Source organism: Ischnura elegans, chromosome 2, assembly GCF_921293095.1.
Source record: "Ischnura elegans chromosome 2, ioIscEleg1.1, whole genome shotgun sequence".
In the NCBI taxonomy this organism is placed as follows: Eukaryota; Metazoa; Arthropoda; class Insecta; order Odonata; family Coenagrionidae; genus Ischnura; species Ischnura elegans.
Window position 1 is genome coordinate 47,020,400 of NC_060247.1, and position 8,481 is coordinate 47,028,880.

The window sequence follows — 8,481 nt, forward strand, 5'->3', positions numbered from 1 at the left end:
CGGATTTCGGCCTTGAGACATGTGCCATATGAGATTTGGAATCTCGTGGAAAAACCGCTGAGGGTACTTCGTACACTCTCCGTCTACCCTGATTTTCCTGTAACCCTCTTGGTTAATTGGTAAATAATAAAATTCCGAAATATATCCTTCACGCGATAAATCATTGTCGACTTTTTTTTGTGGAGCATACAATCTTGAATATCTTAGCAACCGCTTCAGCTAGAGGAATGTAATTTTCAGGGTCAAAGTATTATTAAAATGGTCAACTTTTTCAATGATGACCATTCCGCTCGATCGATTCATGTACGAGTTATATCCATTCCAAATTCCTTAGATACGCTTAAATCGCTAATAACTTTTTTATTAATCAAGTTTTGAACATGAAAGTCATAAAAATATAACTGATAATGTGTTTCATCTGACAAAAGTTAAATCAAGAGGATCGATTGATTTGACTCGAAGTTATGATTGATACGAGGTTGCATTCGATGGAGCCCTTTTTCAGACCTATTTACATAGTTACGGGTATAAAAATTTTAAGAATATGTTAGGAAAGGAATGAATTATGCGCACACATAAATTATGTAGATGAGTAATGTTTCGTAATGAAGATATATCGATATGAACTTATAACTTTTTGTAATAGGTCCCCGGAAGAAATACACGCATCGCCCTATCTACGTCACCAATATAAGTACATAGGTGAAATTTGGAATGGGGATAGTTGAGAAGTCAGGGATACGGGAATTACCATAGAAGGGATATCAATAGGATTGCGAATTTTTCAATACAGGTGTCAGTATAGTCGAAAGTACGATTCGATTTTTATAGTAAATTGGCATAACTTGATTAGTGTATACGTTGGACCAATGAAATTGTTGAGCGTAGTACTGAATGCATTCTTTCTCATGAAATGACACGCTTAGCTCCTCGCTGCTGGCAGCGGGAGCTCGAAAGCGAAAAATGGGGCCCGCATACACTCTCAGAACTGAAGAGGGTCATTAAAATAAGGCATCGTAACTCCACTTCCCGCATCGACGTCCTTTTCAAAGAGGCAGAAAAGCTTTTTGTAGATATCTATCAGCGCTACCACGCCTGGCGGGAAAAACAGTGTCCCCCACTCCCTGACCTTCCTACCTTACCATACGAAAAGATTAGCGAACTCGAAGCCTCGATCCAAGGGGAGGAGGTGGAGGTGGTTCTCCGCTCACTACCCAAGGGTAAGTCCCCCGGCTCGGACGGGATCCCATACGAGTTTTACATCTTATGCTGGGATATTTTAACTCCTTTTTTAAGTAGACTATTTAACTTCTTTTATACATTAGTATGCGGGACATTGACAGTACTAAGACTGTTGAGGAAATATGGGATAAAAACGGGAATAGTCAAAGCGGCGGACAAGTCAATTGGTTAGGTTGAAGAACGTGGGCAGAGAACAGGGCAAAATAATGTATAGACAAATTAATAATCGATTACGGCGTGAAACAAAGAGAGCAAGGGAGGCTTGGTGGTAAAGACAGTGTAAGGAAATGGAAATGTTGCGGAAGGATGGAGAAGTAGGCGCGATGTACGCCAAAGAGAAGTCGCTATCGGGCGGCAAAAGAGGACAAGCCATGGCTAAAATTAAGGCTAAAGATGGGAGGATACTAACCTTGCGAGAAGACGTACAGGGTAGATGGAAGGAATGCGTGAAGAACCTGTTTGACGGAATGAACAGACCAGAGAGATTGATTCTAGAGGAGGAAAGTGCAGAGGAGGAGGATAATCTTGGGCCGAAGATATTAGATTCGGAAATAGAGAGAGCACTCCGTGATATGAAGGCTAGGAAAGCAGTAGGCGTGGACAATATACCGTGTGAGCTTCTGAAGAATCTAGGGAAGGAAGGTAGGAAAAGGTTTTTCGAACTAGTGCGCTGGATCAATGAGGAGGGATGTTGGCCGCAGGATATCGTGAAGACGGTTTTAATTCCGCTTCCAAAAAAGAAGAAAGCTGTGGAATGCGGAGGTTATAGGACTATCAGCCTAATATCGCATGCGGCGAAAGTGGTGCTGAGGATATTGAACAGACGAATGGATGCGACAGCAAACGAGTATTTGGGCGAAGATCAGTTTGGTTTCAGAAAAGGGAAGTCAACTCGTGATGCAATAGCAATAATGAGGTCCCTCGTGGAGAGGAACCTAGAATATCACCAGGATGTATATGCGTGTTTCGTGGATTTTAGAAAGCGTTTGATAGATTGAACTGGGTTAAGTTAATTGATATTCTCAAGAGAATAGGTGTAGATTGGAGGGATAGACGACTGGTTCGTAATCTGTATATGGCCCAGACTGCGCAAGTGAGGGAAACGGACGGAGAACCTGGGTGGGCAAGCATTGGCCGAGGTGTGAGGCAAGGCTATCCTTAATCGCCGCTGCTCTTTAACATGTACGCTGAAGAGATGGTAAGGGAAGCGCGGGATGAGTTAGAAATTGGAAAAAAAGTGGGAGGAATGATGTTCAAATCAGTGAGATTCGCGGATGATCAGGCGATGAATAGCCAGTCAGCAAGGGGGCTTCAGGCTCTAGTGGATGCTTTATACGAGCGTTTCGAGGAGTATGGGATGAGGATTAATCATAAGAAAACTGAGGTTATGCGGTTTTGTAAAGCATCACGAGCGTGGAATGTGAGACTCAAGATAAAAGTGGGTGGTGAAAAACTAGAGCAGGTTGAGCAATTCAACTATTTAGGCAGTACGTTAGAGGAAAACGGATACAGTAATAAGGATATAAGGAAGAGAATTGCATTAGTAAAGGAGGCGTTCATGAACAGGAAGGAGTTTCTGAGAGGATTGTTGTGCAAGAGTTTAAAGGAAACGTTAGTGGAGAGTTTGATCTGGAGTGTAGCTCTCTACGGTGCGGAAACGTGGACACTGAGGAAAGAAGACGAGAGAAGATTGGAGGCATTCGAGATGTGGGTATGGAGAATAATGGAGAGGGTGAAATGGACGGAGAGGAAAAGGAATGACGAAGTGCTGGATATGGTTGGCGAGGAGAGGCAGCATTTAGATGAGATACGGAGAAGACAGAAGGTATGGATGGAGTTAGTGCTTAGCGGTGAGGGGATGTTGAAAATGGTGTTAGAGAGTAGAATGATAGGGAAACGAGGGAGGGGAAGGAAAAGCATAGGATTTTTAGATGGATTGAAAGAGAGTAGGCCTTACAGTGAATTAAAGAAGGTAGTGCTGGAAGAAAAGGGAGGCTCCCAGCTCACTTCTTGAATACTCCATGAAAACCTACCTTAATCGGTAGAATACTATAATAATGATATCTTTCTGGCGGCGAGCTGGCTCCAAAGCAGCGTACCGCAGTGATCTCATTACTACCAAAGAAGGATCGGTAGACGTCGTATGACGACTTGCGGCCGATCGCGTTACTCAATTGTGCTTTTAAATTTTAACGCGTATTTTAAAAACATGAATATCGGCCGTTGCCGACATTATCTTACACGATTACCAGCATTCGGTGTTTAACCAATGTAATGTTTTAGCCGCCTGTGTTTTATTAAGAGACCTTTTTATCACGCCAACGGACGATTCTTTCTATTCCATTTTACCAGCAGAATTAAGTTAGGCGATTGACTTTATTCGTGTCCAATATATTTTGTCGGTTTTAAAAAGAATGGCTTTCCCCGATAATATTTTTAAACGCAATTAATTTATTGTATACAGATGCCGCGGCCTGTCTTCTGGTAGGGGACGGGATCACAGGACCCATAACAATAAGAAATTCAGTTCGTTAGGGGTGCCCCTTATCCATTGCCCTATTTGCAGTGGCTATGGACCCCCTCATTAGGGGACTGCAACTGGTGGGTGTTGGCATAAATCGTTTCGGCTATAGATACACGGGGATCGTGTGCGCCGATGACGTTATCCTATTTTTAGACAAAGCAGAACAACTTCAAACAGCAAAAGAGGTAATTGAGGCGTACACGGCGGGGGGAGTCGAGATCAATCACAAAAAGAGCAAGGCAATTGTCTTGAAAGAAACCACCCCTCCCCCGCCAGATCCCTACTGGAAGGTGACGACGAATCCGGTCAAAATTTTGGGACTGTGGTGGGAGATGCCAATACCCGCCATGATAAATCATAATTGGGAGATTGTGCCGAGGGCAATAAATTTCAATCTAAATAAATACACTTACGTAGTTCTTCCCTGACGGCAAGGGTTAAGATAATCAATAATTTAATTTACCCGAAGATATGGTACGTGGCCCACACATGGATCTTAACTAGACTACACCATGCAATAATAACTAAAAACACCAACATTATGATTTGGCATAAAATGCTTTTTAAAGCCAAAAGGCAGCAGCTTTTTTTTAATCGCGATAAGGGAGGGTTAAATCTGCATGATGCAGGTCTGAAATGGAGAATAGTTTTTTACAAATTAAATTTTAAAATCCTGGTCGGGGGACTCTGTGGAGAGGCAAGCGCTGCTTAAAGGCCGTCTTTAAGGCGGCTTGGTCCGCCGGCAGCGCTGCCTCGCGCGAGTTGAAAACATCGCTGACGGCGGCTCAGTCTGTCGTCGAGCTCCTTCGCCCGGGCGAAGCATATACATGTAAAACAATTTATGAACGGGTTTTTAGGGGAAGGGAGGGGAGCACTGCTCCCCCCCTCTGCAAACTCATGGAGGAACTGGGCGGCATGCGGGGAAGAGGATAGTGTCGCGAGCGATGTTTATGGCGTGATCGTGGGCCTATTGCCCACGCGGGACAGACTTTTTAGAATCAAATCCGCCGACACACCTCTCTGCCCTGCATGCAATCACATACATGATATCCCACACCACGTCCTTGGTTGTGGGGATAGACCGTGGTAGGCAATACGATCGATTTTCAGAAGCTTTGACTCACTGGGTAGTGGCACCACGATTACGGACTTGAATTTATAAATTTTAAACTTAAAACTGTTTCTAAATTTTAAAAACATCATACTTTCGGCCCTAATTTCCAAATTTATTAACCTTGTTTTACGTAAAATGCCGGTGGGTGAGAGCCTGCTGAGGTTTGTGATGCTTTCGGGTTTGGTGGAACGCCGACAAATGTCATGGCATTCATTACAAACGTTTTCAACGAAATTATTGAAATTGAGCCGGGGTAGGTACATCTACCTAACTACCAATAAAAAAGACAAAGACAGTAATATAATTGTTAACATTTTTTTCTTAACCATCAATTTTTTCTTTGATTCATCTGCAAAAACGTCTTCTCACTTTCTATGTGTATTTAATTTTGGCTACATTTTTGTAACAAAACTTATGAGTTACTGTTTTTTTGTCTTCCTAAAAGTGTGTAAGTCAGCTTGTGTATTGAAAAAATGGAAAAAAAAATTATTGAAAAAAAAAAAACTGGCTAAAGCACTCGACCGGAAATCGGGGGATCCGGGATCGAATCCCACTCAAGGCGGATGATTTTTTCTTTGTGGATCTTCGCACCATTTACTAATTTTGGCCTTTGGTGGTGCGATTTGGGTAACCTGTAGTCTAAATCGTACCGTCTGCAAAACTTTGAAATTGAATTTTTTTTTGCTTGTGTCCAACTTGGAATTTATTGTTGCCAAAAATTGTGAGGCAAGCAGGCATACCGTCCTATATAAAGCAGCATTAAAAGCTCATATTTCGTCTCCCATTTCTCAGATAAGTTCTTTACTGCGAAAACTATTGTGATTTGGCGACCTTCCTCTATATCCGAGGGAATATTCCGTAACATTTATGATTATTTTGTAAAAAATTATCAATTCCGTGGGTGATTTAATACTTTTTCGGAGGATAACATTGATAACCTTTACCCGGGTTAGCTACGAAGAGGATATTAATATTACCCCACGCCTGTCACTCCGACTAGTCACACATTCTCACTTTATTTCAAACTCTGTCACAAACGGCAGTACAAGAAATTGGCTACCCAAGTAACGGTATGATTAAAATCTGGCGACAACTGAGGTGCCTCGGTCACTAGCCACATTATTGCTGCCCCTTCGTAACATTCTAGAGCAGAGCAGTAAAATTCGACGCCAAAACAAGTATAGAGAAGAAGTAGGCGGGATTCTAATGAATTACTTTGCTTCAGATCCAACAAATTTTGCGTTGGGTTTATTAAGGAATAGAGTGCCACAAGATAAATTATTTCTATGTATTTTTTGAGAGAAAATGTTGCTGTTAAAGGTTGAATGAAAATTTCTAACGATGAGGCATTGGATTATATTTAAGCTTTAGTGTTCTTAAATTAGTATGAAAGAGAATAAGTGCATTTTTTAAAAGATGAAAATTTAATTTTTTTCTACGCTAAATATTTTAACTCTGCCGCATAAATAGTTTTAATTTATTTAATAGCCGCTTTTTAATGTTTTCAATAATAACCTTGACGCGGCATTAGGCTTAGTGCAATCCATTCATTCCCATTCACCTAGAACGCCGCGTAGCCGAAATTACGATCCACTTCCCCCTGTGCTAATGAAATGAAAATTCCAGCGATGCTGTGATTAAAAAACCTGGAACACAGACTCAGTAACTAGGAATTTCTAATACTACTTAACTGTGTTATCCCAGCCACTGTTGCTCATAATATTTGTTCTCGGTTACAGAACTGGAAGTCCATTGTCATCTACGGCAAACCTAGAAATTACAGCGGCTGTGGCTTCTTCTGCAGACGCTGTCGCGTCAAATAAGTACACCTTTAGATTTGGAAATGCTTGTGAGTATTTATATATTTTATATTCATGCATTGTCTGCTTTTATGGTGCAAAAGGTTTCATTGCCAATACTCTACAGCTGGGAAAATTGGACATGGTTGTTTCTCTCAAAACAAAAATAAACATCTGAATCGTGTGATATCCTCCGATCGCACCGGACGTTGAATATTTCGATAAATTCATTCATTTTTATCGAAAATATCTCAAGTTTTTGCTTCTATGCCTTTCCACCTCCAGTAAAATCGTTGCAGCCAGGGTCATCCCAGAACTCAATAAAGCCAGCATCCAAAATTCGTAGGACCTAGTTCTGCGGCACAGCAGGTGGGTGAATTTTCCAATCAGGAATGACTCTAAACCGCTCATGCTAAATTTTGGAACGAAAACTGATTTAACAGCCTCAAAAAGTAACGCTATTCAGTTATTTTTATAATCTCTCCGTCTCTCGCTGAATGGTTGATCGTTAGTATTAAAAATCCTAGTATCTTACAAAAATAGTGAAAGATTTGCGCCATTGAAAGATGTTATTTGGAAAGATAGTAATACTTTTTCCTGTATTAACATTACTTCATGAAATTATCACGTAGAAAACTGACTAAAAGAACAAGGGAGCAATCGGTTTTATTAGATGCGTAAATAAGTTTTTTTTTTCTAAAATGGTATTACAAGTTCATTGTGAGAAGATGGTTACAAATGAATTATTTAAAGTATTGTATATCACTAGTTACAAGTTTTGCCTATTCTTGTAGCAGAGCTCGAATACCGTAAAAGTAAAAGGGTTCGTTCATCTTTTGAGGCTATCCACGAATCAAGCCATTTTTTGATGGCTTCGTGTCATCGCAAATGCTGATCAACCAGACTACGTGCCATCGAACGGAACAAGTAAAAATCGTATTGCGAAATATCTGGGTATTGGAGCGGTAAAGCAATAATTTTCGATAAATCCTTGTAAACAATCAGTTTTTAGAAATTTCCAGTGATTAACGCGATATGGAGGAATAACCAAATATTTTTTCACTTTGTTTTTGCATAATTCTGCAATTTCAAGCTCGTTAATCATGCCTTAACATATTATGTCTAGTATTAAGCATAATTATGTATAATACTAATATCATACGAGTCTCCCTCCAGAAATTTAACTCAGAAGCGTTAAATATGATACATATTTTAGTTTTAGCTTGCTCGAGAATCATCATTTCAGACTTCTAATCGAGCTGTTAATTTGTATTATTATCAAAACATTAAATTCAATCGGAATAAAAAATACCCCATGAAGATATCCAATTTATTTAATTCAAATATTAAGCTGGCAAGAGTAAAACATGCTTATTAAATCAGGAGAATGGTTTTTTTTGAATGAAATTTAAATTCTTCCTGCAGTTTATGTTAAAAATTAATTCAACTGAATCATTTTTTTATTATGAGTGAGTTTCAATGTTGAATGTAAATTATGTCCTTTATAGTGAAGTCTGGTTCTGCAAGCTACTATCTACTCACAGCTGATATCTCCGATATGATACATGTTTTAGTTTTAGCTTGCACGAGAATCATCATTTCAGACTTCTAATCGAGCCGTTAATTTGTATCATTTATCTATACATTAAATTCCATCGGAATAAAAAATACCCCATGAAGATTTATTCAATTTTTTGAATTCAAATTAATAAGCTGGCAAGAGTAAAAGTTACTTCTTAAATAAGGAGTATGGTTTCTTTTTTGAATGAAATTTAAATTCTTCCCGCAGTTTATGTTAAAAA